Source organism: Lemur catta, chromosome 8, assembly GCF_020740605.2.
Source record: "Lemur catta isolate mLemCat1 chromosome 8, mLemCat1.pri, whole genome shotgun sequence".
NCBI classification, from domain to species: Eukaryota; Metazoa; Chordata; class Mammalia; order Primates; family Lemuridae; genus Lemur; species Lemur catta.
In genome coordinates this window covers 41,633,441-41,645,506 of record NC_059135.1, presented here as the reverse complement: position 1 = coordinate 41,645,506, position 12,066 = coordinate 41,633,441, and the positions used below count along the sequence as shown (strand labels likewise).

The window sequence follows — 12,066 nt, the reverse complement described above, 5'->3', positions numbered from 1 at the left end:
CATTCTGTGTTAAAATACTGAGCAACTTTCTCATTTACCCTAGTTTAAAGGTCAATCCTTGGAATTCAGTGAAACCTGAACACTAAGTACATTACAGAGAGCATGTTTACCAATTTATCTTCCCATAAGAAGACAGTGAAGCATAAATATTAGGTTGACCTCAGATATTAAAGTGTTAATAAATTTTTGAATGTTTTCTTTTTGGGAATGTACAGTGATTCTAACACCTTCAGAATTTCAGCTCAGCATCTATTGTGTACTGCATACAAAATTATAAAAAGTCGATATCTAGTTTTCTGTGAAGTAGAGACTGGTATAAAGAAACATTCATTCATTCATTTAATTATTTATTAAGTAACTTTTAGGCACCTACTATGTGCAGGCAATTATCTAGGTGCTTTGTTTATAATACTGGAAAAAAGCAGCAGAAATCATCTTTGTACTTGGGAATTTACATGTAAGTGGGATGAAAAGAAAATAAACAATAACATAGCAAATATGCAAATTATAGTAGATGGTTTGGTATAAGGTTAGAATGTCATAAGTGTTAGATTCGAAAGGTTGACAAACTGAAATAGATAAAGAGACCATGTAATGTTACCTATCACTTCTGAAGCCACAGGTAAGTAACATTAAAGGTTTTGAACACATGCAGTCTTTTATGATACTCAAGTTGGGACAGTAGAGAACTTGGTGAACAAACTTCACTTTCAGGGTTAAAATGAAAAATTATACACTTAATGGATATTTTTAAAGAATGTTTGAGTTATATCAAAGCTCAAATATAAACCCTTTGTTAGTTTTGATATATTTATTTTGAAGGAAATAGGCTGGAATCTGGTTTCTTAAATATGGACATATATTAATTTTATGATCAAAAGGGCTTTTCACACTGATAACATGGAACATAGTACAGGAAATTCTTTTGGAAAGTGCATAATTAAGGAAGTTAACTATTGTGAGAAATTCAATTAATTAAAAAATAATATTTAGGAAAATCATTTTATGGATTTTACCCATTAGGTTGTTCTAGACCTTAAGATTTGCTCATATCTCATTTGAAGGACTTCCTGTTCTAATTAAGCCAAACATTGCACAAAGCTTTTTTCTTAAGAATATCACTTTCTTTAGACACATTCATTTTGTTTCAAAAATTAAAAATTCCTTACATACAACCATGATATTTACAATGGAATTAGATGCAAGGGAATACTTCCTGTTAAAGTATGAAAGGTCAAATTTATATTTGAAGTGATTGAAAAGAAGGTATTTCAGAATATCTTAACCAAGACACATAAAATTGTGAACAAAATAGAATACATTAGTTTGTTCCTTATTTCAGGTTTTCTTTTTTTTGATGTTTCATCAAAAATTCAATGTTTCTTAAAATAATAAATATATGCATATTTTTATATGTGTATATCTGACTTGTTAAACATGAAAATATCTGATTTATCAGGTTTTGTCACTTTAGTAAACACCCTAGTTTAACATGGAGTCCTGATCTTGTGACAAGATGAAAAATAGAGTGGCAGCCAGTAGTATGGATTAAGAGTTCACACTTTGATGGCACTGCCTTTGCATGACACTGACGTGGAGATGATATTGTACAGACCAGGAGACCTGTCTTGTTTACCTTCAACACCTAGCATAGGGCCTGCCACATCATAAGTGCATGTTAAACTGAGGACCATGCTGTTTAATCCTAGCATCTTCTAATAAAAATAATTGCACAGTCTAAGAGTTAAACTATAAATGTTCTCTGACAGGTTGGAGTGAACAGAAATCAAAATGCTTTCTTCCTCAAATAAAATACACTGCAATAATACCAAATTTTCATTTAGTTTGAGGAAGAGCAATTTTAGAAGACCATATGTGGATGACATACAGGAAAATATGCTACTCTTGACCACCTGAGGCCAGAATGTAGCTACTGGGCATGTGGTTTGAAAGAGAGTGAGGATTAAGCAGGGACAAGTGAAAGAATTTAGAGGAAGGAGAGGAATATAGAAAGGGAGATGAGAAATTACCAATTGCAGATTGTACCTACTATATAGTTTTTCCTAGAGCTCTGCAGTCATGTCTTCTGTTTGATGCAAATAATCTTGTAGGCCATTTGTTTCTGATGTCTTTTTTTTTTTGAGTGCTGTCCCTTATTCTTTGATCTATAAAAGTATCTAAGGTGGCTAAAAATACACATACATATAGTTTACCTCATTCTAAAAGAGTAATTGTCATGTGAATTAATTGGAACACAGGTTCTTAAATTGAGAGTCCAAGAACTCTTAACGGATCCATTAAAAAGGGAGATGCCATGAAACTCATGTCACTATACGCAAAACGTGAGTCCCTATGAACATAGTTTGTTGTTTCTGGAGAAAAAGTTTATAGTTTTCACTACATTCTCTTTTTTTCTTTCCTTTTTTTTTTTTTTTAGAAAAAGAAACAGAAGTTTATTAACATCTATGTCTCCTATACACATGGGAAATACCCAGGGAAATGAGTAAATCTCCCATAGTTTTCATTACATTCTCAATGTGGGTCATAATTCATAAAATATTCAACAAGAAATTCTTAGAATAAATTATGTTAAATCAAAACCTAAATGTGTTTTTGCCATGGTATGCTTTCTTTATAGTTTTTGAAATATAATAAATAAGGAAATATAAGTGTCTGCCATTAGGCAGCAGTAAGAGGTGCCTGTAGTCAAGACCTTTTTACAAAAATAAAATAGCCAGCAAAAACTTGGAATCCTAAACATTGAATTTATTGGATCATTCTTAATGTTCTTTTCATTTTTAGCTTGTGCAGCTGTTATGATAGTCAAAACTAAAAATTTTTTGACAGACATCTAAATTTACCTTTAATGTACTATATTCCACAAAATTCACATAAGTAACATAAACAAATTCATGTAAATAAACTTATTTTTATGTTCTGTTAGAAGAGATTCAGTTTAGATTTGGTGAATCATTATCCTCATTCCACTTTGTACAACATAAGTAATGAGAGGTCTGAAAATAAATAATAACAATAGTGTGACAAAATATTTAAGATTTAGAGTTACAATAGACATAGGTTAAAACTAGAGCTTTGTCAGTGAGGATTATGTAACCTGGAGTTTCACTGAGTTTCATGTGTAAAAGAAAGAAACAATCATTTCTATTTAATATACTTTTTAAAATTGTTACTGTGAAGGCACATTTTAAGTACTCAAGTTCTATAGAAAAAATAATCAACAATATTAGTTTTATTAGCTTCTGGCATGTATTATATGATGGAAAAAGGGTGACCATTCTAAAAATTGTGGTTATAAACCACACTTGTTCACTTTCCCTATCTTATGAATAGATTGTATTCTAATTGTCTGTATGTTGGTTGTTCAGAATGAGATTTTGCGTAGAAACAAATTATGTCTTCAGTCCTATTCACAAAAGACTTATGCTGATAACTAAAAAAAATTATTGAAAACCTACTAAGTGCCTAGTGTTGTGCTAAATATTTTCCATGTATTATTTTATGGATTATTCAGAAAACCTCATAAGTCAGTATGATTCTTACTTCCATTTTATAGATAAGAAAGAGGAACTAATCAGTGGAATTTGGGTTCATATGGGGGTGATCTAAATCCAAAGTCCATTAGGCTGCGCTTCTATAAATAATACGTATCTAAATTTCTAAAACAAATGTGTAAGTTAATTTTTTTGCCTTAATTAATAAAGTATATTGGTACATTCTTAGAGAAGACTTAAAACCAAATGTTTTATTGAAAGTAAATTTTGAATGAAGGCATATGCAGATTGACTAATAAAGCATTAAAAATGTTACTCATATTAGTTTTCCATTAACTAAGTCAAAAACAAGCCTCCTATTTTGTCTCACACCTGCAAATAACTGTAGAATTAAGAAAAAAATATTATGGTTTTGTATTCATGACAATCTTTTCCCATAGTTTTTATCACCATTTTCTATTATGTTTACTTGTATCTGGTACTTACCAAAGTTAAAATTTTCCCTTCAAATTGTCCTTAGAAGAGAGGCAAAATTGAGGTTTCTATGCAAAATATCTGCATAATGATTGGTATTAGGTTAATAATGAACATGGGTTAAAATTAATACTCATTTGTAAAATTTATGAAATTAGTAGTTGGATACAAGACAAATTTATCTTAGTTTTGGTTGGTAAGATCACATCTGTGTGCTATGAATATGCTATTGATCCTCCATGTGACTAAGCCGTAAGGAGAAGGGCAAACCATCTAGTTGCTATTTAACTGGATCATGACTATTTAATATACCAGATGATATGCTCTGAATTCACTATTATTTTATGGGAAACATAACTGAGCTCAGGCTAACCTAAGCATGAATAGAGAACTATTTCATGTTTATATAAAAGTTTACGCCATATTGACATTTTTTAATTAAAAAATATGTTCCATGTTAAGGGGCAAAAGATTTCTCTGAAAATTGGGGTCTATTCAATAACTTTAATAAAATATAAAGCTATATAGCCTCAATACCATAGGAGTTATTTATTTATGTATTTATTTTGCTTATGCTGGGTTGATTTGGATTGTGATTTTTATCCTTTTAATTTATAGTAAGGTAAAAAAACATACACTGAATAAAAACCATAAAGAAATAAAAAGATAAAACATTTTTTCATTTTAAAAATAAATACACCATTTGACCACTTTTGCAAATAATAATATATTGCTTTGCTTTGCATAATACTGTCCCTTAAGTAAACAAATTTTAAAAAGAGAAAAATGTGTTCTAGAAAATACTTGCAACTTATTATCTGATAATATTTCTAATACCCTAGGAATCTTGAGTTTTCACAGTCAGTGATACTATTTTATTTTTTAATAATAGGAAGTAAGACTTTATCGTGTCCTTAAAAATTATATGTTTCTTCTTTTTTTAATAAAATAGCTTTTTAAATTAAAAATTAAATTAATTTGATTTTAAGATTACTCAAATATGAGAAAATGTAGAGATTTTTTGGTCAAATTTGATTTAATAAAAAATATTATAATCCTAATTAGACAAAAAAAATATATAAACTGGATTTACTGAGGACTTATGTGTAAATTGGAATTGCAATGGAATAAAAGTATATTTCCTATTAGTTAAATTGGTTTTGTTGATTTTATTGTCACATTTCTAATGTGTATTTTCTTCTTTTTTTCTAAATCATGGTAGCTTAATATGTATAATCCAAATTTCACTAGTAATTGTATTCTACCTATTCTTCAATTTTACACTAATTAAGACCATGTGTTTTCAAAATTATTTACCAATTTATTTGTGAAAACTATCTGGACACTTTGAGTTGTATAACTGCTATTGATGAAAGAATTTGGACAGTAATGACCATGGGAATAAAAGGGAAAAGTTGAAGTATCTGGTTAGTATGTAGACCTTATCTTATATTTCCAGTAAATTTTTATTTTCCACCTTATTGTATCACAACATTTTTATCTATTAAATGAGAAGATTTCATGAAATAATTTGTAATGCAGCATGGTACAAGTACTTTGGTAGAAAAAGAGAGTATTCCTGAAAAGTTATGAATGCTTACATTAATAGTTTACTATGGACTTCAAAACTAGACACGGAGAAAGCTTTTAAATATATGTGTCCATCTTAAGTGCATTCTCCAAAATTCTGATTAAGTCAAGAACTAAGATGTGCTACAAACTTGACTCTCTTCAGAGTGCCTTTCATTAGCACCATTGCAATGATACAGCTTATGTTTATGGGTTAAAAGCTTCTCTGAATCCCAAACAAAGATAAGATAAGCAATAAAGCTAAAGACTTCAAATAAGGTTCTTTGAATATATTTGTATTCTGAAAAGCTGACACCATAATCATTATATCTCTAAAAAGAGAATTATTTTTTCAAGCTGAATTTAAAGTCATATATAGAGTATAAAATAAGTTTTGTTTAGTGAATACATATTTTGATCCTTTAAAAATTGTTATTTTTTCCTACAAAGGTCTAACTAAGACAAGTCTTAAAAATTAAGTTGCTATCAAATTTTAACCATGCAGATAAAATTGATTATAAAATATTTTTATAATGGTTCCAAATGTGGTCTAAGTTAGAAGTATATAATAGTGCTATTAACTGAAGTTCAGTTACTTTTTTACATATTTATCAAATAATTTTTCCACATAATCTACAAAGCATAACAGGTAATCTTTTTTCTTAATATTATTTTGAATTTTTTACTGGATTTTATTTCTGTTACTCATGAAAATAATAGTATGCAGGTGAATGTAAATGTTCTCATAAATATGCCAGGTGTTGACTCCATTGAAATGTCATTATAGCCTAGGAATCACCAGTGAGAAAAGCATATGTGCCTTGGCCATTCATTTATATTAATTTTTAAAATTACAGACACAATTTTAATTTTTAAAATTTTTCTGTTATTCCAAGTTTTTCAAAGTGAATGAATAGTTTTATATATATTCTAAATACCCACATATTTTAACCTTTAAAATAATGCTTTGACATGTGGTAAAATAAACTAGAAAAAATCTTGTAACATAACCTAAAGCATATCTCTTTAAGAAATAGGATATTTCAGGTAAAAAATATTCAGCTCACATCATTCATATAATTTCTCAATTCCATGTTTCCTTTTACATATTTAGAACTGACCGCAGACTCAATGCATTGGTTTTATGATGCTACAGGGAACTATCATCTAGAGAAGTAAATTAATTTCTTTATGGCTAAAAGCCTACTACACTGGTACTCTGATATTTTCTTATCATTAAAGAAAGACAATTTTAGAATATAATATAAATTTTTATTTCAAACTGCCACTTACTTCCTCAAATAATGTCTTTGCCTAATGACCTTCAGTGTTCATTGTCTAGTGTTTTTCAACAGTATTTTTTGAAAATACAGATCATAAATCATGCTATTAGTACAGTCATAAATATTTAATTAAATTATGCAAAGAAAATATAGGTTTGAGGCTATCAATTAAATAAAAATTAGAGAAGTTTGGAGAGTTACTCATTATAATACATAATATTAATATGGTACCTGCTTCTAAGAAAATAATTCGAATTAAAAATAGTATAGTTTTAATATTTGTTAGTAACCCATGGCATTGAGTTATTTAATGTGTTGTTTCCACTTTCTCTCCCAATTATATAATGGCTATTCAAAATCACACCCTAAAAACACTTTTCCCTTTTCTCCATGTATCAGGGAACTCAGTACAATTAAAGATTGAAAAAAGACAGAAATCAGCCACAGTACTTTTACAGAATCACAAATGTAAGAATTAATTAAAGTTTTTATCATATTGAGAAATCTGTGGAAAAACTGAGTTGAAGATTACTAAGGAGTTACTCAGGATGTTTGCAGTCTACTGCTAACGTGCCAGATTATGGGTGATTAAGTGCAGGATGCTTCCCCTGCAGAGTATAATTTTGCAGAGTATAATTTCATTTAAATAAGAAACTATATAATTTAAAACTTATGTCCATCAACGTAATTTGAACTCAACTCTGACATCTAACTTTCTTTAGCAAGAAACTTGTGATATCTCTATACAACTTTTTAAGTAGATACCAGTTTCTTAAATTGTTCAAGACAGTCTGTACTATTGGAATGAGCATTAACAGATGTTTTATCTCAACATTTCAGTAAGTTTTATCCTGGAAATAGTTTTTTTTAATACATACTTTAATTTTTATGTTTAATTTTCTAACATGCTTGTTTGAGAAAACTCTGTTACATTTTTTTATCCACAGATATCTTGATACCATACCCTCCCCCAAAAGTTTGCAGAGGAATACCAGTCAAGTTGAAGTATTCTCTTAGCTAAAGATTTAGAAATTAAGAATCATTGTAAAAATCTCTATATTTTCTCAAGTCTAGGTTTTTTTCTTTTTTCTTTGTAGCTGACCCCATGATCCAAATACAGCGGAAACAGTTCAGGATAAGCAAAAGAGAGATTTAAACACATCTGGCAACAACGAACAATGAAAGTTCCATTAGTTCAATAATTAGAGATATATGTGTAAATAGAGGTGAAAGGCAAATAGAAGGCAGATATAATAAATCCAAAGTGATTACTGTTTTTTAAAACTCGGCATTTTGTTCACCCAGAGAGTGTGTGAGACTGCGAGACCCCATAGTAGTTATTCTTTTACCTCTTTCTTAGAATACTTATTATATGGAAAATTTAAAGACCCTTCTTGAGGACAAAATGTTTTTCAGCTGTCAAGATTCAAGCTTAGTTAATAGTAGAGCTAATTTTTAAAAGCATTGTTCTCTGATTAAGATGTTTGTTCAGAAATATGCATTTTAATCCATTTAGATTTTTATTGCTTGTTAAATTTATTTTCTAGAATGCCACTGTAAATATTATCATCTAGTAGTAACAGATTTCATGTGCATTTTGGGATAATATGCTGTAGTTTCTCCAATATGTGAGATATATGAGACTATGCTTCAACATCATTTCAATGCCATTTACTATAGTAGAAACATTGTGAAACTACATGAGAATACTACTCAGGATAAATATATATATTTTGAATAAGGCACTTACCCAGCACAGCTCCTAAGGAAATTCTTGGTAAAATATTCTCAGGATGGAATTTGATTTTCTGAGATTCAGCAGAAGAGATTTACACCCAGGCAAGGAGAAGAGTGAAAGCCTTGCAACAGGATCCTGTAGGCAGGATGAGATCCACTTAGCAGAGCTTGGTAGTCCTAAAGGAGGAGGTGACACTCTGCTGGAGAGAGAGGGGTTGTTCTGAGTAGATTGGAAGTGTTGTCAGATTGTAAATGATCAGCAGCAGAAGGGAAACATCAGAGCTTCCTGTTACATCACTCTGACCCCGCCTGCTGTTAGTGTTAGGTTACTTTCTTTCTCAAATAGCATACCCCAGGAAAGCTGCACTCCTTTCTTATTCTGAGACAAGAGCAAGAAGCAGCCTGAACAGACAGAGATCACGGGCTGTGTGAATACATTGTTACCAGTAAAAGCTGGCTTGCTTTCTTCACCTTGACTGAGTTTTGTTAGAACTTGCCAAACAGAGCTGCCTGTGATTTGAAGGAAATTTGAATATAGTATTATGCAAAAAGAATCAAAGGAATGAGTGGGTGTTTATGCATGTGTGTGTGTGTGTGTGTGTGTGTGTGTGTGTGTGTCTGTGTTGAATTAGTTTACAAAGCATCCAGGAAACATTTTATCTAACACGTCTTTTAATGAAAGAGCCACCCTCAATTAACTATATACATCTTAATTCTGTGATTTGATTTTTATTAATATGAAGCTATGATAACCAGATGTTCCTTTTCATAATTAGAGTAAGAAACTTTATCCTGTAGTTTTTAAATTTTTTTTTCTTTCTTCATGACATAGTGTGTGTACATGTCATAAAGTAATTGTGTGTGTGTGTGTGTGTGTGTGTGTCGAGTGTGGATTTTTTCTTAATATATATTTAAGTATATATGTTAGTGAAATAACCTTTTGAGAATAATTAATAATTTTAGGGGGGGCAAGGGTAACCTAAACTTTTGTACCCCCATAATATGCTGAAATAAAAAAATAATAATTTTGAAATAGTTGCACATATTTTAAAATACTTTATATAATTATGTCATCACCTAAAATCTAAAAAATAATTTATACTATAAAATTTTCATCTCATAATAGCCTTAAAGAAAATGCAGATATTTTATAAATATAATATTATGAAACAATACAAAATACATAATATACTTTAATTTTTTAGAAAAATTTTATCTCAAAACTTAATTTATTCTGAATAAGGTTAATAAATCATTAGATATGATCAGAGAAGAAAATTGTAAATTTGAAATGCATTTATCATTTTTTATAATATGGTAAATATGTGAGGTGCAACAGTTATTATAACCCCTCAAACTTAAACAGCACTAAAAATCACTTAACTTATCTGGGTGTAAATTTTCTCATCTGTAAACTAGAAAAGATGGATCAAATAGTATCTAAAATCACTTTTATTTCTAAGACTTTGAATGAACAAATTTCATATTATTTAGAAATAGATAAGATATTGTGATGATCATTCAATTCCTAGTAAATTAAGATCAGAGCACAGAGAAATAGTTAAGTTACAACAATTCAGGAATAAAATGAAGTGCCCATACTCCTTACAGACAGACTAATGAAGGTGGTAAAGGCAACATAAATTAAGGAATATTATGTTTCTAAAGCAGGGTACTCTTGTTGACATTTTTATTACCTGGAATCATAGAAGAAAATTATTACACGATCTTTGATTTTAAGACCAATAGGATCAAGGTCAGTAAAAAATACATACCTAAAAATAGGATACATATTAATCTCTATCAATTATAGTTAAGAGAAAAGACTTATAATAAACTGAGTTACACTAGTGCAGTTATAGCAAGATAGAAAATAATCAGAGGAATTAAATTGTGATGTTACAGAATATTATATTTTGAGTTAAGGGCTTGGTTTTGCTTTGCTTTAGGGGGCTGTTGAGCTGTACCTTTTTTTGAGCTGTTTTCATAGGCCCATGAAATAAAAGGTCAAATTATTACAAGCTCTACGGTGACTCTTTAATCAGAAAACAAATATGAATATTCCTAGTTAAAAACTTTATTGAATTCTGATGTGGAGCTAGCATATTTCTCAGGGAGTCACCAAGAAACAAGCAGAAAGTATTAGGATTGGACCAAGAGATAAGAAATTCTAGTTCTGGTTCTTATATTTTCTGGCATGATCTTGCTAAAGCTTTTTAGACTTGGTGCTCCCATCTTGAAATTCAGAGCAAAATCTCTTCTACTATGTATCAAGTGCTATACTTAATGGGGGAGTCTAATAGAAGTTATAGTATTTATATTTAAAGTATTTGTTAGGCACATAGGCCCATGGTGGTAGTCCATGAAGACTTGTAGATAATTTTTTATTAATATCATCCATAAGCCTTATTTAGAAATAACAGGAAAATCGCATCTCAGCAATCTAATCCTTAAGAGTTGCCATTTTATAAGCTTCAGAAGAAATAAATGGCACAAGGACTTCCAGGTAGCTATTCTGAGTATACTTATTCTGGGGCAAGTGAAAAGATAGATCATGGAAACTTCTCAAATACACATGGAGTCACGACAACAAATATTTGGAAAACTGTAGCAGAACTAAATGAAAATATTTCAATAATCAATGAGGCCATTCTGAGCCAATGTGGCATTAATGAATACATTAATTCAGCCTAATATAATTATATGTATCTATATATTATATAGACATAATTATATGTATCTATATATTATAATAATTCTCAAGATATTGACGCCACTTGCAATAATTTAATAAGTGGTAATCAAACCTATATTTTGAGTTAGATAATGTACTAGTTGTGCTTTAGGTAGTTAAACAAAAATAGGATGTGCCCTGCTATCTAGTCATTTACAGCACAGATTGACTAGCACATAAGGAATCAAGTGCTAAATTCTGTGTAATGAGCTGCCAACACCATATCTAGATGTAATGATGAAGAGTACTGTCAATAAGATTTTCTGTGGAAGTAAGGAGCAGTGTATGTAAAATGATAAACAGTGACACGTTTTTCATTTAGGAATCCTACATGCAAATTTGTGCCTATCTTTGTGGTCCCATGTAAGGCTTACAGCACCTTAGTCTCTCAACAGGGAGTGCTGGTTACCATGTGAAATGCACATTGACTCAGAATCAGGAAGAGACAAACTCAAAAGTCTCTAGATGACTGTTTATATTGACTATGTTAGTTAAAGCAGACCAAAAATGTGGTTTGACGAATTTAGTTTCTACTGACCAAACTGACCACTTATTTTGAATTTGTGTGGATACTGCCTTGGAGCATAACTTCACCACAAGAACAAACAAAGAAAAACAGAACACTTTTACATGAAACATATTAAAAATGGAACTTCCCTGGTGAGAGTGCAAGAATAAGAAAGAAGTCAAAATAAAGCATTTTAAAAATGATTTCTATGACGGTTTTCAGTTATTATATTGTGAATTAATAATTTCT

The 12,066-nt window shown here is 30.0% G+C and overlaps 1 protein-coding gene across 1 annotated transcript in view; it reads right to left on the bottom strand.

Annotated features, from left to right (window-relative positions):
• Positions 1-8,823, bottom strand: part of CALCRL (calcitonin receptor like receptor) — a 103,235-nt gene extending 94,412 nt beyond the window's left edge. Inside the window, exon 1 of the mRNA XM_045559031.1 lies at positions 8,589-8,823. The gene's annotated coding sequence lies outside the window, so the exon portion shown is untranslated. The remainder of the gene's footprint in view (positions 1-8,588) is intronic.
• Positions 8,824-12,066: the final 3,243 nt, after the last annotated feature.